A 27,961-nucleotide genomic window follows, 5' to 3' on the forward strand; every position below is an offset into this window, starting at 1 on the left:
ACATAACAGAGTATACTATTTCGCCCATGATATCCACCATGCGTTGCCATTCTTGAGGACTCAGGTGTTATTCCTCTATACCCTGTAATTTTACTGCCATATCCCACCCTTCAAACCGAAACACAACCCTACAAATACAACTGCTTCACGATAGAAACACGAATGGGAGAGAGGTGCCCAAGCACACGACTTTTGTACACAGTCTCCCTCTGGTTAAAAGTTCTTGTCTCGTATAAGATAATTTTAAATGCAGCAATAAAAGAAACACATCGAATAGCTCATAAATAAGGGCTATTAATAACTAATGGATTGCTCAATAGCTTTAGACGATCGACTCCACGCTAATGATGCTTTTACAGGTATTAAGGGAAGTTTTTTTTTATTACTTAGTGTGAATTAATTACTTGCAATATATTACCAAATTGTGTTTATTAATGTTATAACAATGAAATCGACTTAAAATACAACGCACGTTATCTTTTTAGTCTTTTTTTTTTTATTATAAAATGTTTTAGCCCTTAGTTTTTATTTAATAAATAATAAAATAAATGTGTGAATATTATTAAAAAAAATTCACAACCTGTTTCTTTTAGAAAATGCTTAAAAACAGACTAGCTCTAACTAATTATTTTATCGAAATACAACCTAAATCAGTGAAGTTAGAAACTTAAAATATTTAAATTCTTTGACTTGGGCATGCATTAAGATTCTACAAATAGATACATATAAATATTTTTTTTTTTTAGTGGGTGATGATGGAATAGTAACCCCGCCTGCGTTAACGGAATACACTGGCGGGGCACCAGTGAGAGATGATAGGTGAGGATGAAAGACAGGCCAGTTAGCCCATCGTGACGAATTCAGCACGATGATTTCCAGAGGGGACCACGTGGAGGTCGACCTGGTTGGGTTAGGTTAGGCTAGGTTAGGCATTGCTAGCAATATAAGCAATGGGTCCATTATTAACAATCCCTCCCCCCCACATATAAATATAATAAAATATTCAAAAACATTATTTTGACCGCTCGTTTACATTCCAAGTACTACCAATTATAATTAAACATTGTTAAAGACTCTTTTTAAAAATTAAACTCGTTGATATAATAATATGTAAATACATCGTTTAACAATTAAGCAATCAATGCTCGCAAATCACGATAAAAACTGACACGTCTCTTAATCAATCACATTGATTAACTGATTATTTATCTAGTTAAGTGTTTTTAATATATTTAGGGTTCCATTTACAGAATTATAATACAAAAATAGGATATTTATCTCTCTCTCTCCATACATATATACATACATGTCTGTCACGCCCGTCTCCCATTAGGTAGGCAGAAACAATGGAACTCCTTCGAAATGCTTCGATTCAAACATTCATCCATTTCATTCCATCTCTTTCATTATTGAAAAATTGAATTTGTAAAGATAACGTTTAAAAGCACTATAAAAACACACACGCAATTACATTTTTTGACACAATTATTCTAAGTAATATCAATACATATAATAAATTCGTAATTGGTCGCTGTCTGTGCATATAGGATTTATAAAGAAAAACTTATGAACGCAACAGAACCTAAAACAATGATTTTTAGAATCTTTGTCTGTTTGACTGTACATTTGTGCACGCTAATCTTAGAAACGGTTTAATTGATTTGAACGCGATTTTCACTAATGGTTTTTCTAGAAAAACCCAATATATAGATATCGACTCGGTATCTGTATTTTTTTTTGATGTGTGAAAATGGTATGGTAACCCCGCCCGCGCCAACGGGATACGCCGGCGAAGCACCAGTGAAGGGTGATAGATGTGAATGAAAACAGGCCAGTTAGCCCATCATGATGAATTCACCAGGAATTAACCATGATAGTTTCCAGGGAGAACCGCGAGGAGATCGACCTGGTTGGGTATATTGCTAGCAATGGGATTCTAAGTCTTCATTACTAACAATCCCTTTCCCCCTCGGTATCTGTATTACATATATGTACGAATGTTATTTCCACTCACACTTACTCACTATTTAAAGTATATTACTTTTATAAGAACCTAAAAATAAAAACAGTTTTAGTTAAAGCTTGAAGGCCACTTAAAATCCGTCAGCCATGTATCCGTCGCCGGAAACTGATTCATTTCAATGACGCCATGCAAGCAAGAACAATAAATGTTTGAACTCTGTCTATGGTTATTTATTGGTCACTTAAACATATCACCATTCTTGGTAATGTAACCTGTTTGTCTATGATTCTTTTTATGCAACTTAAAATGGCAAACAAGCTGACGGCCCACCTGATGGAAAATGGTAACCGTTACCTACAGATATGAACAGTACCATGGGCATAGCATTAGCATTCCTGAAGACTAAGGTGTTACGCCTCTATACCCCGTGATTTCATTGCCATGTCCCACCCTTCAAACCGAAATACAGCCATGCAAGAACAACTGCTTCACGACAGAAACACGAATAAGACAGAGTTATTTAGTAGTCTGGTACTAAAAATCTTTTTTTATACAGCATAGGAAAAGAAACAAGCTGACGGCTCACCTAATGGTGATTAAAACTATAACTATTAAAACCATCACCTATAAACAGTAAAGTCTGTTATGTCATATCCATTGTGATGTTTGCAGCACAGCTTATCCCAGTTCAGCCATCAGTTTCCAATACATACACATAATTTTTAAGTAAAGTAATAAATAAATAAACTTTACGCAGTGTCAATAACCTCCGATTCAAATTTCCCACTCATTCTTCTTCCCTTTCTTTGTTCAGGTAGTTCGTCTATGGAACTCACTACCTACCTCTATTCGGTGCGCTCAAACTCTTACTAGCTTCAAAACCTCTGTTAAATCCTACTACCTCTCTCTTTAGTACTATTTTCCTGTGTTCTCTCTTCGTTTTCCTACGTAACTTTTTTTTTCTGTTGTATGTGTGCTGTTAACTATGAGTATGTTATGTATATATTTAATTGTGTATATATAATATATGTATGTGTATGTATGTATGTATATATGTATGTATATGATAATATTTATATAATAATGCGCCACCTACCCTTTGTCTTTTTCTCAATGTCTTCTACCCAAAGGTTGTCTGGAAGAGATTGCTTAGCGATAAGGCCGCCTTTTGTATCACTTCTCATTAATATTTACTGTTTAATGTATTTGTTATTTCCCTTTTTACTTGGTGCAATAAAGTGTAAATAAATAAATAAATAGAAAAACAAAAAAATTAACATTAATAAGAGTTACTTGAATTTTAAAATGAGAATGTAATATATCATTAAGGATCTTCTTTGATTACGACTTTGAATTTAGAATGCTTGAATAAACAATATTTCACAAAATTGAATGTAATTAAAATAATAATACATATTAGTAAGTTCTAAATTAAACTGTTGGTACATCGAAAACATTACAAAACAATCCCTATATGTAATAGTTTGTAACTATACCCAAGGACTAAATAGACTTAAGTACTGTTATGTGTTCTTACCGTATAATTTCGCTGCAAACCAAAACACTGCCATGCAACGAGTTCACGAAAAAAAAAATATAATAATTAGTCTATTATTTATTTAGTTTACACTTTATTACACCATTTATAAAATAATAAATATAGTTAATTTTAATGAAAAGTGATACAAATGATACAAAAGGCGGCCTTATCACTAAGCAATCTCTTCCAGACAACCTTTGAGTAGAGGACATTTAGGAAAAAGACAAAAGGTAAGTGACGCCCTAATTTTATATAAACAAACATATATGATATTTAATATATCTATGTTTTTTTTTGAAACACGAAACTTTAAATGTAGTGGACAGTGCAAACTTTTTTATTTGCATTTCGACAACATGACGTCATGCCTGGAAATTACGTCATTTCTAGCGACTGGTGGACAAGGTGACCTCATATGGCACTATCGTACATATATAGTGTCGTAAATATTCTTTTCATCGGATTTATATGAGAGTTTTTAATAAAAGCCATAGAATGGATACAAGTTACTGATTGCAAATAATCAAAACCGGCCGTGCCAACATTGAATAAACAACTATCAAAACGTTTATTATATCTAAATAGAAAAAAAAAAACTTAAAACAATGACAGGGACAATAACAGGCCATTTTTCATTAAACAATCATTTATACATAATAGAAGTTACAGACAACCCTTTATGTCGAGGTTGTTTTGACGCTGAAGAAACGAGTACTCACGTAATCCTGGAACGTCCAGCTGTGGCCCCTCAACGTTTAGAAATCCTCGGTACGGTGAGGTCACTCCGTGAGGACTGTGAAGATCTCAGGAAGTTTCTGTGCTTCTAAGCGGAGCTGGGCTGGCTGTACTAGCCACGACTCATACGCATAACTGCCCAAATGAGAGGCTCAGCGCCGAAAATAGTCTAATTTACATTACATTACATGACAAGAGCAATAGAAGTGAAAAAATCCTTATTACTATTATAAATGTAAAAGTGGTATAAAAAAAAATCTAGTCTGTATGTATGTTCGTTCCTGTAACACGCAAAAACCACTGCACCAAATTAAATGCATTTTTCTTTTCCTGAAGATCAAACTTAAAAATTGGTGTATGATTTATTTACATCTACTCATAGTCGAAGATCTATTTTCAGTTTGTCTGTAAGAGATTGCTTTTAGCTATAAGGCCGCCTTTTGTATATGCACATTCTGTATAAATACTGCTTGTATACATCTCTACTGTGCGCAATAAAGAGTTTATTATTTCTATTCACTAGGATACCTATTTCTAAAATCCATGCGTATAAAATTATGGACAAAAACTAACCATAATCATCATCATCTCAGCCATTATTTGTTAACTGCACTAAGAAAAGGCCCTGAGCCACCTGCATCTACTGACACCCTGCAATGCACTTCAAGATCGTAACTCAATATAATACAATAATATATTTTATTACCACTACAAGTGGTGAGATTTTCAGTGGAATGTAACCTTTTAACCTGCAATACCAGAGGTATTAAAATGCAATGCGATGAAGAAACTATCTTTACCCCCGTTTTGAAGAACCCCACGCTGTAGTCTCTTATAACCTAATCAAAATGTACATTCTGCAATACGTGAGTTGGAGGAAACATCTCTGTGTGCATTGTACGCGATCATTTAGGCTGTTTGAGGCTCAATCCATCTGGTCCTGCACAGCATTTCCTTCAAAAACTAACAATATAATACAATAATATATTTTATTACCACTACAATGTATTTTCAGAATGAAGCCTTTTTAATCGGAATGAAGTGGTAGTTAAAATGCAATGCGTATAGTAACGTATCCTCCCGTTTACCGCTGATTGTCCACTTCCCCTCATTATAAGCTAATCAAAATGTACATCTGCAATACGTGAGTTGAAGGTGACTTGTGTGCGTTGTAATAATATTCATTTTTACCTCAATCCACTCTGACTTCACAGGTTTAGTTTTAATTATTTTTTTTATACAACTTAGAATCGCAAACAAGCTGACGGCCCACCTGATGGAAAATGGTAACCGTCGTCTATAAACATGAGCAGTACCGTGGACATAAAGCCCGTGTCACTGTGTTTCGCCCATAATAACCCCCATGGATATCATTCCGATATATATGTTATTTCTCCGTCAGGAAATTGATGACTAACCCTTCAAATTGAAACACAGTCATGCAAATACAAGTGCTTTACGGTTGAAAAGGAGACTTTGTACAAAAGTCGTTTGCTTGACTACCTTTGTCCCATTCGTATTTCTACCATGAAGCAGTTGTGTTTGCATGGCTGGGTTTTGGTTTGAAGGGTGGGATATAGCAGTGCATTTATAGGGAACAAAGGAATAACATCTTAGTCCTCGGGAATGGCAACCCCCATGGTACCATGAGCAAAACAGTATACTCCGTTATGTCTATAGTACTGCTCATGTCTATAGGCAACATTTACCACCTTCCATCAGGTGGACCATCAGCTTGTTTGCCGTTCTAAGTTGCATATTTTTTTTTATATAAAAGTCAACACTTTTTAAATTTTACATTCTATACCAACATTGTTCATAAAAAAGACATCAACGCGATCGTGCGCGTGCGCATAATTACTGAATCTTTTTACTTTATACCTTAAAATATGTGTTAAAAATAACGAAACTTTACAACTTATAAGTCATGCATTCTATATAATAATAAAATATCAAATTACAGGTGATATTTTAATTCAATAATAGCCACTTGAAATTAAAAAGAAAATCCGTCTAAATATAATAACAACGATCAAAATTCTTCAATGGTTATAATATTAATATGAAAACGGAAATAAGAAGTATTGCCGTATGGTCCTGGCCTAGAATGAGTCACACTTTCCTTTCCCATGAGTGTCGTAAGGGGCGACTAAGAAAAAGCGAGGAATGGGCAGCAACATCCTTTTTAAAATATCACCTAAACTTAACTACAATTGCGAACTAGCCTGCCAAGCGTGGCAACTATTAACAAAGCCCTCCTTATGGGGGAGGCCTGCGTTCACCTGTACACAATTAACAGCTGATAACAATTTGATTAACATTGTGATGACGACTAAAATATTGATTCCATTCGTCCCATGTCTCTTAAAGTTCTAAATCGGTTCCATTTTAGTGAAAATATCATATAATATAAACATATTCGTACTAGCAATTTTCCAACCATCAACCTGGCCCTATCATCGTTGTATTGTATTGTAAAATCTTTATTGTACATAATTCAGATTAAACACTGATAAATGATTTAATATACAATGGCGGACTTATCCCGTAAAGGGATCTCTTACAGTCTACCTTTGAAAAGCTGAAAGAAAACTGTAGAATGTATAAGGGTATATATATATATATATTATTATATATATATTTTATGATACCTGCTTTAAAGGATTTCAGTAATTGTGCCATCTTTAAGTTATTAGGAAGTGAATTCCAGAGACGTGCAGCATGTACAGTAAATGACATGGCATAGCTTTGAATATTAAAACAAGGCAAACCTATAATGAAGTCGTTACTGCATCTCAGGCGAACATCAATTTCGCGAAATTTGTACCTTTTCTGAAGATAATGTGAACATATTGCATTAAAAAGGATATTGAAAAGAGGAGTAAGAATGTGGACCTGAATGTGGATTTCCGTCCGTTTATTGTTTTCGTTGCATATAAAAACTACTTACCAAGTATATTCCGTCCGAAATCTGCCATTTCCAAGTAAACATCCTTCACTAAACATATCAATGTTAACAAACAGATACGACCGACTGTGTATAAACCATTCTCGTTAAGGTGTAGGAGTGAAGAAACAATATTTACATTGACCCGAACTGAAACCTGATATTTTTAACAAGCAAACCGTTAACGGTTCCGTAGAATCGCTAATAAAATCTAGCGTTATTTTTTTTTTTAATGGATAATTTAATTGAATGCTATCGGTATACACTGGCGGGGCACCAGTGACGTATGATAGATGAGGATGAAAGCAGGCCAGTCGGCCCATAGCGATAAATTCATAAAAACAACAATCAAGATGGTTTCCAGGGGGAACCGCGTGGAGGTCAACCTGATAAGGTGTATTGTTAGCAATGGGACGTCTAGTTCGATTACTAACAATCCCTTCCCCCTCCTCTAGCGTTATGTTCACATTAATATCATTATCATATAAGCCAATATACAGCCATATTTACTGTCCAGTGCTGAACATATTGGGGAGTTTAGTCAATAGTTACCAGGCATTTAGCACGCAGGTTTATAACCGCAGTTAGGCTTTTGGTGATGTTTGTAAACGCTGCTGCCCATCCCTCGACCATTAGGTTCCCTTAATCGCCTCTTACAACACCCACAGGAAAGTAAAGGTAATAATTAATTTATCATAATTTCAGCCTTTATCCGTCCACTGCTGGGCATAAGCCTTCCCATAGACTGCCATAAAGAACGAGCCTAAACCACCTGCATCTCCCGACAACGCATTTCAGGTCGTCACTCCATCTAGTGGGGGGGTCGTTCTACACTCCGTTTACCCGAACGTGGTCGCCACTCAAGAACCTTTCTTCCCCATCAGTTGCCGGTTCTTCAAACTATGTGACTAGCCCATTGCCACTTCAGCTTGTTCATCCTTCGGACTATGTCAATTGTTTAGGTTCTTTTGCGGAAATAATAATTGCTAATAATAATAACTTAAACTTATTTAGATATTTTTTTTTATTTATACAACTTAGAATAGCAAACAAGATAATAGATAAAGAAGCAACAATGGACGGTCTTATCGCTAAATAGCAATCTCTTCTTTGCCTGGCAACATTATTGATATTAGAAAAGAAACGGGTGGTCCATTCCATGCTGGGACCACACAGCATTGTAGGTACGATTAGAGATAATTTAACAGTTAAAACTGGCAACACTGTCCGTAACTGATGGATTTCCGCTCAAACTGGTGTTTACAGGTGTCAGTCATAACAGATCGTCCATTGGGTACCTAACGACAATAATTATATACCAATTGGCCGGCCTTCATTGAATTGCAGTGCCGCAGGATACGTGTGCATAAATCTTTGTCAAAATTCACTTTGCTTTAAACATGATCATATATTGTATATGCAGTAAATTTATATTCGTACAACTTTACAGTTTACATGATAGAAAGTGGTAAGCATCGACTTTAAATTATAGATTTTATTTATTTATTTATTTACACTTTATTGCACCAAGTAAAAAGAGAAATAAAAAATACAGTAAATATTAATGAGAAGTGATACAAAAGGCGGCCTTATCGCTAAGCAATCTTTTCCAGACATTTTTTTTTATTTTTTTTTTTTTAATTTTATTTAAAGGGAAACGTACAATATGTGAGATATGTAAAATAGTATACGAAACCATAACATAAATCAGTATAGTTTCTACAATAAATCAAACCAAATAATCGAGAGCAGGTGATTCAAGTTATCTTTATTGAAATAGATTTGTTAACAAGCACTTTTAAATCGTCATTTTTTTTTAATCTACTGCAGGGTTCGGATAGTTGTTATCTATTTAGAAGAGCCCACAAGAAACTCTCGGGAAACAACTAGCAAAAAGGAAAAATAAAAATCTATGGACTAGCTCACTCCTATTTTTATAGGAGACTTCGAAAATTTCATTATACATAATAATAATAATAAATCTTTTATTCAGATGCTGATCTAGTCGGCTGGATCACATCTGAGTGAACTGCTTAAATTAAATTAATTTTCTTTTCTTTTTTACTAACATAGTTTGAAAGAAAACTGTTACTAACAAATTGGACCAAACTGTAGTCTGAGTAATAAAGTATATTATTATTATTATTTATTTTCAGGTATATACCCATAGTTTACAGTGATTGTGATTATAATTATATTTTTAAACTATAAATTAATTAATAAAATACCAATTTAAATCATTTTATTGTAAAATCTTTTGTCGTCAGCTATGCAGTGAGGAATACTGTCTTTACAATAGGATTACTTATTGTCTTTATTCTTCCATGAAATTTTGCCTTACATTTTTTTTTTTTATACAACTTAGAATGACAAACAAGCTGACGGCCCACCTGATGCAAAGTGGTAACCGTCGCCTATAGACATGAGCAGTACCATGGACATAACAGAGTATACAGTCTCGCCCATGATACCCCCATGCGTTGCCATTCCTGAGGACTCAGATGTTATTCCTCTGTACCCAGTAAATTCACGCCATATCCCACGTTTACCATTTACGTAAAATGAAAATTTCTTAAGTTACTTAAGAGCTCTTAATGTTACATAATACCTTGAAAAGGTGCAAATGTTGCTTCATCACTGAATTGGGTTTATTTACATAATCATTTCGTTCTCATCCAATGTTCATATTTTGTAGATCATTATGGAAACTAATATAGTAGTGCAAATGTCAAAGATTCTTCTCTAATGAAAAAACACATAGTCTCAGTAACAGGACATCAACGAGCTGTTCATCATTTCAAAAAAGATATATCACTCAGTAAAGGTGGTTTTGCTCCCTACATAAATATAGATTTTTATATAGATTTTTATAATAGGGTCCAATTTTTCTTAAAGCTATAAGAACTAAAAATATAGAACATCACGCCTGACCATAGGAGAGAGCTTGGTCCCAGTGACCTGGAGATAGTTGCCGCCGGAGTTGAAACTGGGGCAAAGGGGACCGTCCCGAGGGCCCCACCTAACACTCGTACGAGGGTCAAGAAAATCTTGATTGATTGAAACTTAATATTTACAAAAATTTATTGAAATTTGTTGTGATTGATTGACAGACTAAGCTGTATCGGAGATCAACGTGGGCAATCATCGTGGTCCGGTATTATTTATAAGTTTCCCAAGCTGAGAAATTTTAATGGGACTAATTCTGAAGTACCATTTTTTTTAATTTATTAATTTATACTTTAATTTAACAATTTCGAAAAATTACTATCTTATGAGCCGTATTAAACTAAAATTATACTATATTTTACTTTTATTCAAGTTATAATGCCAAAGAAGGTGGGTACCTGATGGAAAGTGGTAACCGTCGCCTATAGACAGAAGCAGTACTTTGTACATAACAGAGTATTCTGTTCGTACATGATTACATTCACTTAAATCTATTAGAAAATTAAATATTAAATTAAAATTTTAATCTTAGAGATGAATTTAGAGAAATTGCATCTCAGAATCGACCCAATTGTCTACGAGATACATGTTTAAATAGCATGACCAAACATCTTGTAATTTATACCTTAATTGTTATAACAGTGTGGCTTTCTCCTATGTAATAATCCATATCGTGCATTCCTAATGTCGTGACTCCTAGAGGCTAAAATTATCTCAACAAATCGAACTCACTCGAAAACATCTCACAAAAGTAAACTTCGAATTATACTATGTTATTACCGGAATTACAGTGGTAATTCATGCGAATTACAGCGGTAACTCTGCGATTATTGCAGTGTGTGAGGAGACACGTTGTTATATCAAATTATCGTACATTTAAGGGTGGACGCGGTATTATTTGTAATGTACTTATATAATTGGGTGAAAGAAAACGTGGGTATTACGAATTGTATTTAGTTTAAAAACTCCAAAAGTCTAAATGAAGGAGTTATAATAAGTCAAAATAAATCTAAATATGGCATTATTTATTGGGTTCTTTAAACTGGGGTTTATTTTAATCATCGTCGTTGCCTTGCCTTTCCCTATTTATTTTGAGGTCGACGAAATATGTCTTCTTCTTCCACAAATTCTTGTCAGCTTGTCCCGACTCATTCCTCTTTTATGCACATCATCTTTCATACAGTCTATCCGTCTTCTCATCGGTCGCCTTCTGCCTGTACATTCATCCACTTTCATACTTAACACTTTCTTTAAAACACTGCTTTCATTTCTGTGCATGACATGATCATACCAAGACGTTATTTTACGTCACAACTTCTTTATTACTGGTACAGGGTTAACTGAAGTGATTTATATATGTGTTTCATTTTCATAATCAGACTAATCGATTTAGAAGAAAACCGTCAGTTAAACATCCTTAAACGTTTATTTAAAGTCTTAAAATAAACATCAGGCGATCCTGAACTAAAGGTAAAAAATAATAAAACATAATTTTTTACATTCACACAATATTTACATGCGCAAATTAAAAATAAGTAAATCGGCTCGTGTGTTAGGGAAATATACAAATTGCCTATGATTATGCGTTTTTGCACGCGATTCAGAACGCACGTGTGCGCGTTAGCAGCAAAAAACCAGTCAAGTCCGAGTTGGACTCAGACATCGAAGGTTCCATATGTCAAGGAATCTGTCAACAGGTTTCGATTGCATTTAAAATGTTCTTTTCTGAAAGTTTTATTTTTAATATTCTCAAAAGGGAGGAAAGGGATTGTTAGTAATGGAGACTGAGAATCCTATTGCTAGCAATATACCCAACCAGGTCGACCTCCTCGCGGTTCTCCCTGGAAACTGTCATGGTTAATTCCTGATGAATTCATCATGACGGGTTAACTGGCCTGTTTTCATTCTCATCGATCACCCTTCACTGGTGCTCCACCAGCGTATCCCGTTAGCGCAGGCGGGGTTACCATACCATTTTCACCTATCAAAAAAAAATTCTCAAAAACTGTTTAAATTATGAACATTTGTCTATTTCGACTATACTGCATAATATTATTCGAACTACTTGTATTTTGTCCCACTTTTAAAAATATTAAATGCATAGAACTAAACACAAATACGCATAGAACTAAGCAGAAACATCCATAAGCTATCCATTTAACATTTCGTCCTCATCTTATCAGCCGTTATCTGTCCAGTGTTGGACATAGGCCTCTGCCATAAACGAGGTTTTGTCAATAGTTACCATGCCTGACAGGCGGATTGGCAACCGCAGTTAGATTTCAAGGTTTCAAGATCCCTCCGCTGCTGACCATTTCTCGACCATTAAGTTCTCTTAATCGCCTCTTACGACACCCATGGAAAAGGAAACGGTATACGTAATAGTTCGTTTTTATCTTTTACACGCGGAATCCTAAAAAATGAAGATGCACGTAAAGTCGGTTAGCAAAATGATGCCAGGCGACTACTTGGACATTCCTCATAAGTATTTCTGTGGGCTTATAGGTCTTCGCAACGAGCAATTACAGCTTGAGGCCAGACCACAATAATATTACGGCTTGACATGACTAAATTGTAACTTTGCGATACCAATGAAAGATATTTAATTATTTTACATTTATTGCTTGCACAATGGTAAATACAGAAATGTTCATATCACTGTAGTTATTTTGATTTATTTATAATGTTAAAGATAATACTAATAACGTAGCAATTATTTGACAATTTTTAAAAACAATTGAAAAATTAAGAAGAGTTAAGTCAAGACTAATTCTTCGTTTATTATATTAATGTGTATTGCATATAGTTATTTATATATGTATTGTATTGTATATTATTCTATATATTTGTTTGTTCATTTATCTTAAAATGTATTGTTGTCTCTTAAATAATTTATTAAACTAGCAACCCGCCCCAGCTTCGCACGGGTGCACATCACATCACGTTAGAAACCTCTAAAATTATCAATATTTCTCTACAATATTATGCATGTATTATACATATAAACCTTCCTCTTGTATCACTTATTATCACTATTAAAAAAAACCGCTTCAAAATCCGTTGTGTAGTTTTACAGATTTAAGCATACATAGGGACGGACAGAGAGCGACAGCGACTTCGTTTTATACTATGTAGTGATTTACTAATTGCTTTTTTTTTAATCAATGCCATTTACTCTCTCTCTGTTTAGCGTAACGGTAGAATGCTATTTGTAGTACTTTAGCATTAAGTTTGCCCTGTAGACATATTTTAATGTATGCAAAAGTAAATAAATAAGAATCTTCGTTGTTTCTTATTGATATTAAAACACAACACACACACACACACACACACACACACACACACGCGCGCGCACACACACACACACACACACACACACACACACACACACACATAAATATGTGCGTATGCATATACACATAACATATTATACACATAATCCACATTATTTCTCATGTCCACTTCGGTGAATTGATCATGCGCTCGCAAACAGTTGTATCTTTTTATTGAAACTATGTACCGTGCGTTTATCCAGTCAATCGGCTCATTATACTCATACACCGCAATATCGCAATATAAGACCCATATAAAAATAGCGAGAACAACGATAAAAAATAATAATAAGATAGCAAAATTACAGCTGGTCCCCCGCCATAAATCTTAAATGCATAGACAAGCGACACGGCCGTTCTTTCTATATTGTCTCTGCTTTGTCATTTGTTTTGTTCTACTCGATTATTAATAAGCTTATTTGTAATTCCGATTTGTACTCTACTACCTAGATAATAGGGGTGGTATTTTGCAAATTTTGTAATACTTATTTAATTTTACTTTTAACCGCAAGTTGATGTCGTTCTATAAATAAGAGACTGGCACGGTAACAAATCGTAGAGTACCTATAGGCGTATTATATCATTATTTTGTTATTTTCGAAAACTTTAATGATGCACTGTTACGGGTTTTCAATCGACTTCAAAAAGAGATTTTCAACTCGGTTGTATTTTTTTATGTTTTTTTTTATACCACTAAGGTGGCAATCAAGCATACGGCCCACCTGATGGTAAGTGGTTACCATAGCCTATGAACACTTATAATAGTATTAGGTATTATGCGCATATTCTCGACCCTGAAGGAACCTCTTTATCCTCCTTTTGAACAACCCCATGTCTTTCGGGTTAACCTTAGCAGGAGCTCATTCCATTACCTGAGTGTTCGTGGGAGACCATATTTTTTTATGTTTGTTACCTCATCACTCCGTCAATTGTAAACCAATTTGGGTTTTTCTTTTTTATCTAAAAGGATATATTTACATATATACTTATAGAAGTTTTATCAAAATCGTAGTATTTTAGCTCGACAATTTTAAATACGAAATACTTTTTTAGCTTGTTATGCCACAATTGAAGTCGATTTTTTTTGTGAAACACAATCTTAGTTTTTTTTTTTTTTATGGGTGGTAATGGAATGATATCTATCTAATGATACCTGAATCTTGTACTATTTTAATATAGCGAAAGTGCACACAAGTATGTATCTAATTGAAGGCATTGGTGTCTAAGATACAGGCTAGGCCTAGTTTAGACACTAATGTGCTGGGCATAATGCTACATTTTATACATATATAATTCACTTTGAAATTTCTGTAAGCCCATGACTGTATATTTTTATGTGCAATAAATCTTTATTATTATTATTATTAGACTAAAAACGCTGGCGGGATAACAGTGAGCGATGATTGAGGATGACGTCAACTGAGTTAGCCGAACTTGCTTCACCAAAAATTAGGCATGGGTAATATGGATACCGATCCGATATCTATATATTGGGTACCTGTAGATATTGATGGCGGAAAAAAGGTTTTCGCCCATTTCGATATCGCCCATATCGGTCAGATATCTATTTTCGAATATATTGAAAGTCTGTCAACCAATATAATTTTTTGGATAAAAGACTTTTAACATATTCGTTATTGGACCATTTATATTTACCAGAGGGAGACTTTGTACAAAAGTCGATTGCTTGGATACCTCTGTCCCATTCGTGATTTTACCGTGAAGCAGTTGTGTTTGCATGGCTGTGTTTCGGTTTGAAGGGTGGGATATGGCGTGAATTTACAGAGTACAGAGGAATAACACCTAAGTCTTCAGGAATGGCAACGCATAGGGGGTATCATGGGTGAAACAGTATACTCTGTTATGTCCATGGTACTGCTCATGTCTATAGGCGACGGTTACCACTTTCCATCAGGTGGGCCGTCAGCTTGTTTGCTTTTGCCATTCTAAGTTGTATAAAAAAAAAACCAAGAATGGTTGGTTGGCTCGATGGTTTCCGGACGTTTTCATTTTTCTCGATTTTGCGTTAACATCTATATAAGCAATACGTGCGACTGTGCGCTATTATTGTTCTTAGGTGTTTACCTCGTTTATTTAACGTCTCCTTTGACACGCCCTAGTGAGGGGCGGCATTGGAAACGGTACGGTCGTTATCTGAAACAAACAGAAAGAACTTTTTAATGCTATTTAAATATGTAACGATGGTTTTATAGATGTTTGTTACTCTTTCACACAAAATCTACAGAACGGATATTATTTTATTTAGTTTATTTAAATTTATATTAATAACATACAGCCTGATTAAAATTAATACGTAGTAAAATTAATTATGAACTTATTTACTTACATAATCTATAATATATATATATAAAACTAATATACTTCTTAGAATCACAATAAAAAAATTAAATTAAGGATCAGTCCCATTCATGATCCGTACCCGACCCAAAGGTCCCCATGACACTTGCGGCATTTCCACGTTGGATTGCCAGAAATATCATTAATAAATAGCTATACGTAGAGTCCTTTTTCTTAGAAAAATATATTATTATTAGGCAATAGATTAATTAAAAAAAGATATACGAACGATTTCCTATATTCCATTTAAAATTTAACATGATTACATAGTATTCGATATTTTCATATGAAACATACAAAATTCGTCTAAATCTTAAATTGCGTTTTAAAAATATATATTATTGGATCCCTAAACTATTAAAAAAAATCACTTTAGCAGCACAAGGATCCAAAAGAAAAATAACATGGTCTTTAAATAATCTGGAATTTGACAAACCTGTTAGCATCTCCATAATCAGCTCTCTGAGCAGAGTCACTACTTTTTGTACGCCCATAGGACCAGGGACTTGTAAGGATGGTAGGGATGTGGGACGCCACGGTGCAGGACCCTAGGGGCGCCTAGGGTGTAACCCAATCACTCATAATCCGAGTTTTTGAATGAATAAAAATACTAATATCAAATACTAGAACCTCCCTACACGGATATATGTTATAATATGGATTTACAATAAGAAAATCAAAAATTTTAATCCAAGTACGTCATATTTTGATACGATCGGATAGATAGATAGATAGATACTCTTTATTGTTTCCTCCAAAAAATTACAACAGTAAACTTATTCTAAATATAAATAATTACAAGAAATAATCACAATGAGAAAACAATGGGCGATTTTATCTCTAAAACCGATCTCTTCCAAGCAACCTCGGATACCTCCTTTTTTAAATTCTAGTACGTATAGAGTATCACATTTATTGAAATGTTTTAATACGTCTAAATCTATCTCTACTCTAAATTGTTATGTTTTTTGAAATCTATATCATTTACCATTCTTAAAACATTACAATAGTTTGAAAAAGAAAAACTTAATTTTCTAAATATAAATAATTACTAACTTTAATCGTTAATTAGTACAAAAACAATTCTATATGCTAACGTTAGGATCTCTTCCCGTGTACTGAATTTTATTTGAATCCATACAATATTTATCCATAAATCATACAAACATCCTTCATCCATCCATCCTTATAAACTTTCGCATTTATACTGTTAATAGAATTTGTTAAACAATGTTCAAACAGATTTAGAATTTTATTTATTTATTTTATTTATTTATTTACACTTTATTCCGCCAAGAAAAAAGAGAAATAATAAATACAGTAAATATTAATGAAATGGCAACAAAAGGGGCCTTATCGCTAAACAGTAATCTGTGTCTTCCAGACTCCCATGTTGGGTAGAGGACATTGAGAAAAAGACAAAGGGTAGATGGCACACTTTTATATAAATATTATCATATACAAATATATATACATACATACACACACAATCAAATATATACGTAATATACACATACTTAACAGCACACATACAACAGAAAAAAATGACAATTTTTTGTTTTTTTTTTTGTCGTCAATAGAGTTTACTTGCATGTTCTTCACATGTGAAGTTGTCATTTTTTAAACATGCTTCTTCCTTTTTTTTACTTTAAGTCTTTGATTAAGAAAAGTTGATAAATTTTTTTTTTTTTGTTAATAAGGGCACAGAATATACTAAAGACGGCCCTGGATAGGATCAACAAGGTCCTGTCAATGTGACTTTTTTAACATTCGACAGCCGGTTTCACCGACCCATCGAAAACAAACACGAAATTAACTACTGAAATTGAATCTTATCCCTTTCGTTATAAGGGACGAGATATATTATAATTTGAGGCACATATCGGCAGGCATTTGAAAAGGAAAGTGACCGCTTGTCCTTGAGTTTTGTTTTTTTTTTATTCACAGGTAGCGCAAGTGCAAACCTAATATACCTATAATATAATAGTGTGCATCTATAAAATAAATTAAATGTAATTAAACCTTAAAAAAAGACATAATTGAATCAAAAATGTGTACAAATAGCACATACATCTATATTTATAATAAATCTGTAGAGAGGTCAATTCTGTGACATGAAATACATTTTCCAAAATAACAGGGGGTGATTAGTGATCGATATTGATGCCAAAAATGCAATCAGTAAAATTTTTGTCTGTCTGTCTGTATTTTCGTTATAGAAACAAAAACTACTCGACGGATTTTAACGAAACTTGGTACAATTATTCTTCATACTCCTGGACAGGTTATAGTATACTTTCATCACGCTACGATCAATAGGAGCAGAGCAGTGAAGGGAAATGTTGGGAAAACGGGAGAAGTTACTCCATTTTTAAGTTTGCGTCGCGTGTGCAGCCTTAATGGCCACTTTTTAAAATGTAAAAATGTCCACCCGTGCGAAGCCGGGACGGGCCGCTAGTATATAATATATATAATTTGTTTAAAAATTTATACTTTACGTTGTCTAACATGGAAGTCATTTTTCAATAGTAGTAATATTAATATCAATTTACCCACAATGGAAAAGGCAAAGAAACTAAGCCATACAGCCTGATCTACACTAATAAGTTTGTATATACATATTTTAACAGGACAATTTTGCCATATAATTTTCGGGATTCTTAAAAATATCCACAACCTATAAGTATTAAATTTTAAATAATATATGAAAATGTCTTATTTTATAATTCTCAAATAGTTACAATAAAAAACGGGTATAAATGTAGTGAAGCATTTTAAGATGTCTTGAAAAGATGGCGAGATAGTCTGATAATATTTCTTGAAGTATAGCAAAGTTATTTTCCAATTAACTTTTTTTTTAACAACGCACTATTTATTTGTGTTGCCATCAATCACTTTCTCTAAAATCTATAAAATAATTCGAAAAACATTTTGACATGCAATGTCTACTAAACAAATGTGATTCCATACATTTGTATTTGTAATAACTATTGTATCTTTGTAAAATGACAGTCTATTGTCAAAATAAAAAGGGAAATAAAAAGTTGAGACATAAAATAAATCTATGAATCTATGATGATCAAGTGAATCGCAAGAGGCGACTTCGAAATCTAAATATAATACATCAGCGCAAGAGAAAGGTAACATAAAATAAAAGGCACCAATTGTGGTAACAGTAGACTATAGTGTGCTCTTTTCATGAAGTAACCCGTCCCCAATAGTAGGATTACTCAACCAATTATTTAAATGGTCATAGTGATAAAATATGTGGGGTTCTTCAAAAGGAAGGTATGGAGGTTTACCCCTGGTATTGCAGGCGTTCATAGGCTACGGTAACCACTTACCATCAGGTAGGCCGTAAGCTTGATTGCCACCTCAGTGGTATAAAAAAATAAGAAAATAATAATAATATGTTTTCCTAATTGTAGTAGTATACATGGGAAGTGATTTTTAGTAACAGAGATTAGCAGCCCTATTGCTAGCAATTCAGCCTGTCAGCTCGACCTCCACGCGGTCCCCCTGAAAACTGTCATGATTATTCATTGTACATCACGATATATATATCACGATGTGTCTACTGACCTGCTTTCCTCCGCATCTATTGTCCTTCACTGATGCTTTACCAAAGTATAGAGAGAGAGAGAGAGAGAGAGAGAGAGAGAGAGAGAGAGAGAGAGAGAGAGAGAGACCAATAAATATCAAAACAGTATTTTTAGAAGTTTTGTCAGTCTGCATGTTTGGTTAGGTATCACAAAAGAATAGCTACTCCAAATTGAATGCAGTTTTCACAGTTGTTTTCCTGAAGGTCTAACATAAAATCTAGTATATTATCCACATTAATACACAATCTAGAAGTAGACTATTTCTTTTGTTTTTCTACAGACAAAGATCATTTATTCATAATTTACAAAATTACACGTACATTTTCAGTTAATTATGTCACACCCATTATATAATATACTTCAATCACTATAATTCAATCAGAATCCGTCACAATGAAGAAAATTAGTGACCTTCTTGATAGCAAGTTGCAATCTTCCTTATCGAGTTTCATGAATGATTTTCGTGCCGCACTAAGGGATGATGTAAACAAAAAATCTGAAATGAAAACCGTAGTACAAGAGTTGAAATGTGACTTTAATACTTCTTTTGAGTTTGTAAATAAGGAGCATAATACTTTGAAAATTCAACTAGAAGAAAAATGTAGTGTTATTAAAGCGCTGGAGACTGATAATTTAAAATTAAAAAATGAAATACGCATTCTGGGCGGCCGAGTTTCAGTTATAGAAAGGATTTCACGCAGCCATAATGTTGAGCTTCAGTGTGTCCCTGAATCCCCACACGAAAACGTTTTAAATATTGCGAAAAACTTATGCGACACAATAAAAGTTCCGCTCATTGAGTCGAGTATTGTTGCTTGTCGAAGGGTCGCTAAGATTAGCTCATCATCGAACGAGAAATATATTATTAACCCTCTCCACACCCCGCCTGCGAGACATCATACTATCCTCGGTATCACGATTTAATCCACAGACCAACGCAAATGAGCCGCTTAGCTCTACTCACTTAGGAGTTTCTGGTGAGACACGTAGAATATATATCGCTGTTTGTCGCCTGAATGCAAGTCTCTGCATACTAAAACTAGAAACGTCGCAAAGGAAAAGAAATATAAGTATGTCTGGGTGAAATACGGTCGCATTTATGTGCGTAAAGACGACAACTCAAACTGTATTTCGATTAAAAACGAGGATTCATTGGCCAGGTTGTAATTCGGTCACTCCTCCACGTTATATATAATTATTATATCGTTATTTTTTATAAACTTTTGTATTTTTTTTTGTCATATTAGCATATTGTAATTCTGTTTTATTTCTTATTTTAATTATCTATGTTTGTGTACTACCAAAATGTCAATAGGATTAGATCTAAGCTGGACGAATTGTATATTAATATTTTAAATTCTAATTATGATGTTATCTGCTTGACGGAGACTAATCTGAATAGCTCTGTATTTGATGCTGAATTTCTCGATACTCGGTACAATGTCTTTCGCAGAGATCGTTCCACAACTCTTATCAATAAAACAGGGGTGGAATCGCAATTGCAGTAAAAAAGAATCTCAGATGTGTCCGTCAGGTTTGTTGGGAAAGTGGATATTTGTGGTTAAGTATTTTTCCTAATAATTCAAAAAATAAGGTGATAAATTTATGTCTGTGCTATTTACCTCCTGACTTAATAACAACAATGTTGCAAGAATTTTATAATAACATTCAGAATATAATGTTACGCTCTAACGAATTGAGTGATTTTTTGTGTATTGGTGATTTTAATACGCCCGGTATCGTATGGTCTGGATCACCTAATTACGCGGCAATGACACCGAGTGATCCCCAAGATCGTAAAGCTACTATTTGATATTATATCTTTGTGTGGCCTAAACCAATTCAATAATATACCAAATAAAACAACCGTTACTTAGATCTTGTACTTTCTAATTTGCCAACCCTACAGGTTTATTAGTCCCTTATTCGAATCGATGAACACCATTGTCTTTGTATAGATATACACACTTCAAATAGTTTCAATCATCCCAAATCTAAAATATGCCACAATCCGTAAAGGTAATAGAGTGATTATCGAATGGTCAAATGTACTGTCATATGCAGACGTTAATAGTGCAACTGAGACATTTTATAAAATACTTGAAAATTTATATATATACCGTTAACAGTAGTTGGTTCACATTCGTACCCTTGTTGGTTTAGTCGCTCGTTAAGGAAGTGTCTGTCTGAAAAACATAAGTACCATAAACGATATAAAAAATTTGGCGGGACTATGATTCTTTCGCTCTTCTTAGAACTCTATGCAAAAGACTTAGTAATGAGTGTCATAAGAACTATTTATCATCAGTAGAGGAATCTCTTATGTCTGATGTCAAGCACTTTTGGAGAATGTTCATAATAGAAAATCTTATTATGCCGTACCGCCTACACTTAAATTTAACGGTTCTACATCTACTAATTATAATGAAGCTAGAGTTATTTCAGCTCTGTATTTGTCAATCATTAACGAACTCGAACTCTTATAAACTACTGTACCGAACTACCCAATTCACATAATTTCTTTCACTGAATCTGATATTACAATAAAAAAACTAGATCCCAACAAGGGAGCTGGACCAGACCGCATACCACCTTTCTTCATTATCTCCTGCTTTAAAGAACTTGCTGTACCCCTTTGTATTATTTTTAATAAATCATTAGAATCTGGTACTTTTCCTACTTGTTGGAAAATTGCACACATTTACCGATTCACAAGTCTGGTGATATTACTATGTGTGAGAATTATAGACCGATTAGTAAATTGTTAGCTTTGCCAAACTATTTGAAAGTCTAATTTACGATGAACTCTACTATCAGTCTCACAATTTATAACACCTAACCAACATTTTATACCAAAAAAGTCTACAATAAGCAATCTCCTTGAATATAAAGATTTCCTTTGTAGAGCATTTGCTACCCGAACTCAAGTTGACTCTATCTACACGGACTTCTCCAAGGCATTTGACAGGGTTCACCATTTGACTCTCTGTAATAAACTTAGACACTTCGGTATTCATGGTAGTCTTCTTCGATGGTTCGAGTCATACCTCGCTAACAGAAGCCAATTACTCAATGGACACTTATCCTCACCTGTTCCTGTAACCTCAGGAATTCCTAGGTTCTCATGGTCCTCTCTTATTTATTATCTTCATTAATGATCGTAGAAAAACTAAGGTGTCCATCGCTATTATATGATGATTTAAATATTTTTTGTACTAGGAGAGATTTCAATGATTCATGTGCTTCAATACGATTTAGAATAGAGTGGTGCATTAATAATTTAATGGGTCTAAATGTACGTAAATGTTTTGTGTTGTCTTTCACTCGCAGATCACAAAAATTAATTTATAATTACACTATTAATGGACAAATATTAGAACGCAGAAATGTCGCTAATGATCTGGGTATTATTTTTGACGACCAACTTTCTTTTAAACCACACTATGAATGTATTATAAACAGAAGCAACCAACTGCTGGGATTTATTACTAGATTAACTAAAAATTTTAAAAATCCTAGCAGTTTTCTTTCTCTATATCAATCACTGGTAAGAAGTATTCATTATGGCTCGGTTATCTGGTCTCCATTTTATAAAGTACATTGTATGTCAGTGTTCATTTAAAATGCCTTAATATATAAATGGCTTGCTTCGCAATAATATGAAAACAAGCTTGAACACTTTCATATTACATCTTTAGAGAGGCGTCGTCAGCATAACATTGTATCTGTACAAAATCATCCATAACGTCATAGATTCTCCATCTCATTTAAATTTTAATACGAGGTACAAAGCACGTAATCCCACTCATAAATTGTTTACATTGCAAGTCTACAAAAATAACACCTCTTATTACAATCCTGTGGTAAGAATGTGTCGTCATTATAATGACTTACTGCTCGACCACAAATCCATCGACATATTCGGTACAAAATATTTGATATTTAGGAAGAACTTGATTTCTATTATGTAGAACACGATTGAAAATATGTTTTTTTTATATATATAGTTTTATCTTTTATATATTTATATAACATTTTAATTATTTCTTTTTATATTATGTGTTTGCTTTTAATGAATTACTCAACTGTGCACATAATATAATCGGAATGGAATCACAAATGTAATTATTACTTAAGTTTCTTATGGTTGTAATCTGTTTTATGTGTCAATAAAAAATAAAATAAAATAAAATAATATTATCTATTCTAATTTCTAGAAAATACCAAATTTTCTATATAATAAATAATAATAATAAAAATGTTTAACAGTAATATTAATTTATAACAATAATAATTATGTCACTTCAAATTGTAATTTCATTAATAAATTTCAAAATTACAATATTATATTTATTTTATGAATTACTCAACACTGTAAGAAGCCCTTCTCGACAAGTCTTTCAGTTTCTTTTCCTACTTTTGAAGTCTACGCGTACGAATGGCAGACAAAAAGGTAATAGGTACTATTTAATAATACCTATTACCTACTACAATAAGCTAATTACCATTACCATAATTATTAATAATTAATTAATACCTATTACAATAAGCTAATAGGTATTATTTACAGAAACTCATACTCTTACATATTAATTTATATATTGTAAACAATGCTGAATAGGAGCTCGCTGTTCGTGGGCCAGCGGGACGTCCGGGACTTCACTTTGGCTAGATCGTAACGCGGAACGGTTGTCGGTCCTGTTATTTTTGAATTCGTTTGTTCATTAACAGTTTGTTATATTCAAGTAAAGTTGATTTAGTTAATACGCAGACTTTTAGTTTTCTTTAATTTTCACATTTATTAGAACATATTAATTATTTATTTATACCTTATTACATATAGTATAAGGTAGCCCAACATTTTGCCTCTTCTATTCTCTATCGTTTTAATTATTGTTCTTTTCTCATTCAACCTTTTAAAGACTTCTTCATTAGAGGACAAAAAAGGAAAGGGAAGACCAAGAAATAACTACATGGGACAGATAAAGGAAACACTATATATTATGTCGTATAGGGAAGTCAAAGATATGGCCTGGAATAGAGCTGGCTGGAAGAAGATGCATGAATTAGTTGCACCGACATGTAGAAACTTTTAAATGAAATGAGAAACTTTATTACATAATAAAATTTAGCTTAATACCATACGTGTAGCATTATCTACTAGCTGACCATTATGTCAGTGTTATTTAAAAATAAATAAATGGTTTCAATAATAACAAACTATAGTCTAAACCTCGGCATAACTTGTTCCGCGTTCATGACAACCCGATGCGCCCACGCAACGTTGAGTAATAATAAATAATAGCAAAAGGCGAGGCGTTTGGTTTTGACGGACGTCAACCTACGTAATTATAAAACTCCGCTATTCGAAGTACTTACCCACTATAAGAATGGTAAGGAACTCATATGGCATTCTTATAAAACTACGAATGAACGTTCTTATTTACTGCTCTTTATGTAATAAAAAAAAAACGAATTAATAGATGAATATAAATAAATCTTTTTGAAATTACCGAAGTGACGAGAGCACGATTTTAGCGATACTATAAATTTAACGATACTTGTTTTACATGTCCTTATATAATTTATTTTGAGCACCGTATCACAATCATTTATTTTATATGGGTCTGCCAAATAAAATGTATCTAATCTATTGATTTTAGCTTCATGAAATAGCATACTGACCGACGATACTACTCTTAATCTATATTAATACATTTGTCTAAAACAATTCAATATTTTTCATTAATTTTTTTAAAAGTGCTTTGAAAACTAATTAAAACGTTTAATCATGCAATAAGACTCTTATTAGACTCTCACTAAAAATGTGGATTTAATTCGAAATAAAGTATTTAAAAACTTTAGAAGCAAAACCATCAAGCGATAGCTCAAAGAACTGTTGCTGTATTTAATAAAAGAAAAAAGAAATAAAGAAAAATATTTATTTGGCGCTTATTAATAACAGTTATAACAATTATATAATTATAAAAAAAGAAAATACAAAAATAAATTTATACCTAATTAGGAATTATGCGACAAAAAATGGTCACCACTCAGCTAAGTGCTTATTTTCTGTGGAACCAGTAAATGATTTGCTACAATGTATTTCTTTTTTTTTTTTTTTTATTTCACTAACAAAAGACAAAGACCTCAGTCATCTTGAATATACGTTTTACAAACACTATTAGCAATTATACTTATGTTCAAATGTCATCTAACAGTATCGTGTCACCCCGACAACGGTAAGGCACGTTTACTCTGCAGAACTGAACCGATTCAGGTCGCAATTATATCACTTTGGTGTTTCAACTTGTGGTATCTTACCTCTAGACCCGCTGGCCGTACTGACCTACAAATTCTAAACCAGTTTACTTCGGTTATATTCAAGTAATGTTCAAATACATTGCACATATAATGATGATATGCAATTTGTAGTCACCTCGTGTGAAGTATAAAATATTTTTATCAGACTGTAGAAGAGGTTCAAGTTTCTCGGATGTAGGTATATATTTTATGTAAATATTTAGATCTAGAACTTTAGCGCTTTATAATGCTTGTTTATAGTCTAGAGAAAGTCTATACTATAAAACAAATTGACCAAATGTGTGTTGGATACGCATTCATGTAATTATATTTCAAATTGTCTTAATCTATACCGTAGATTAAGGATATTGAGTCCCATCCAGTACATGGATATTTTATACTATATCTATGATCCATTCCTGTAAAAAATATAAAAACTATATCGACTATAAACAACATAATTATTTTTAACTTAAAAAAGAAAAAGCTTTTTAATTCAATTTTCTTGTATATGTTGCACTATATTTACCAATTCCAAATTAATTCTTGTCTGACAATTCCTAGTGCTGTTTTCTCCAGAGCAAAGCAAATTTAATTTCCTTTTTTTTGTTATTTAGATAATAGACAATACTTATATTTTCTTTCGTGGTACAATACATTTAAAAAGACACGAGCGAAAGCAATCCCAAGTGAATAATTCATCTGTACTAACATCTATATTATTATTTTCACATGAAACAAAATTAACAATGGATGCATCTCGTTTTGCTTGCATTACTTTCTTTCGACAACGTGCATTGTCTTTGATGTTTTTTTTTTTTTTATTTTAACAATTGACAACATTTCACGTCGAGTATAGATCTTTCTAACTTTCTATACTTGCTTTCCTTTTTTTACCTATAATTACCTGATTTACGTACTTAGATCTCTCTCAAGAATCACATGCGACTGTGAAAATCGATTTTATGTATCGTATTGCATCAGCCGTTAACTGGACATAGGCCTCTCACATAAGAATGATTTTGCCAGTACTCGCCACGCTTGGTAAGCGGGTTGACAACCGCAGTTAGGCTTTGGTAATGTTTTCAAAGGGAGGTTGCTGTCCATCCCTCAACTATTAATTTCCTTAAATCGTACATTCTATGGCGGGACCACACGGCAGTACTGTATAATCTATACTTATATTATACAGCAGAAGAGGATGGAAAGGGATTCTTTGGCAATGAAGTTTGACAGCCCCATTGCTAGCAATATGCCCTATTAGGTCGGCCTCCACGTGGTTGCCCCTGGAGACCATCGTGAACAATTCTTGTTGAATTCGTCACGATGGGCTAACGGACCTACTTCATCCTCACCTATCATCCTTCACTGGTGCCCCGTCGGTGTACACCGATAGCGCGGGTAGGGTTACCATTCCATTATCACCCATTAAAATAAAATACAGCAGAAGAATTTGTTTGGTCGATTGTTTGAACGCGCTAATCTCTGGAACTATCAGTCATGTCAGATAAAAGATTAAAAATATATAGTGCGTAAAAATAGACAGTTTTATAGTGTATATATTTATACTAATTATAATTTAATTATTATTATTTAAACCGAATCTAAACAAAAAATATCAAATTAATATGGCCTTAATACAGTCATAAATATGTCTATGGGCCTGAATCTAAAAACATAAACTAGAAAAAAAAATATAAAAAAAAATGTATATCTAATTATTTTACTTAAATCGAATCTAAACAAAAATTATCAAAATAATATGGCCTTAATACAGTCACAAATATGTCTATGGGCCCGAATCTAAATACATAAATTAGAAAAAAAATTATCACATATTTGACACTAACGCAACACGTGTTGCAATCATTATCTAACGTAAAGAGAATCGGCTTTGAAATCGAACACTTGATTATGGTCTCAGTTTCTTTCTACACGTTCGCTTAGTGAGTTCGCGGAAGTAAAGTGGTCTGACTACTTCTGACTCTAAAGTAGGGTTGCTATAAAAACTTATTATTTTCTGGATATTTCAGAAGCGTGGCGTTACTAACTGTCATCAATTGTATATAAGTACAGTCAGTTACTGTGAATAAATTATAGAAAAATGCTTTAAAACCCTGAGTAAAGAGTTTTAAAAAGAAAAAACAAACAGCATTCTAAAAATATAGGAAAAAATATTGTAACTAAATATTAAATAAATGCCTATTTAATATTTTGCACAAAAGTAAGCTGTGT

At 33.2% G+C, this 27,961-nt stretch overlaps 1 protein-coding gene across 2 annotated transcripts in view; it reads right to left on the reverse strand.

Annotated features, from left to right (window-relative positions):
• LOC113522448 (uncharacterized) overlaps positions 1–27,961 on the reverse strand; it is a 127,251-nt gene that overhangs the window by 67,922 nt on the left and 31,368 nt on the right. For both annotated transcript variants that reach the window (XM_026908127.3, XM_026908125.3), the window contains exon 2: positions 15,549–15,617. The gene's annotated coding sequence lies outside the window, so the exon portion shown is untranslated. The remainder of the gene's footprint in view (positions 1–15,548; positions 15,618–27,961) is intronic.

Source organism: Galleria mellonella, unplaced genomic scaffold (assembly GCF_026898425.1).
Source record: "Galleria mellonella isolate WM207_F2 unplaced genomic scaffold, CSIRO_AGI_GalMel_v1 utg803, whole genome shotgun sequence".
In the NCBI taxonomy this organism is placed as follows: Eukaryota; Metazoa; Arthropoda; class Insecta; order Lepidoptera; family Pyralidae; genus Galleria; species Galleria mellonella.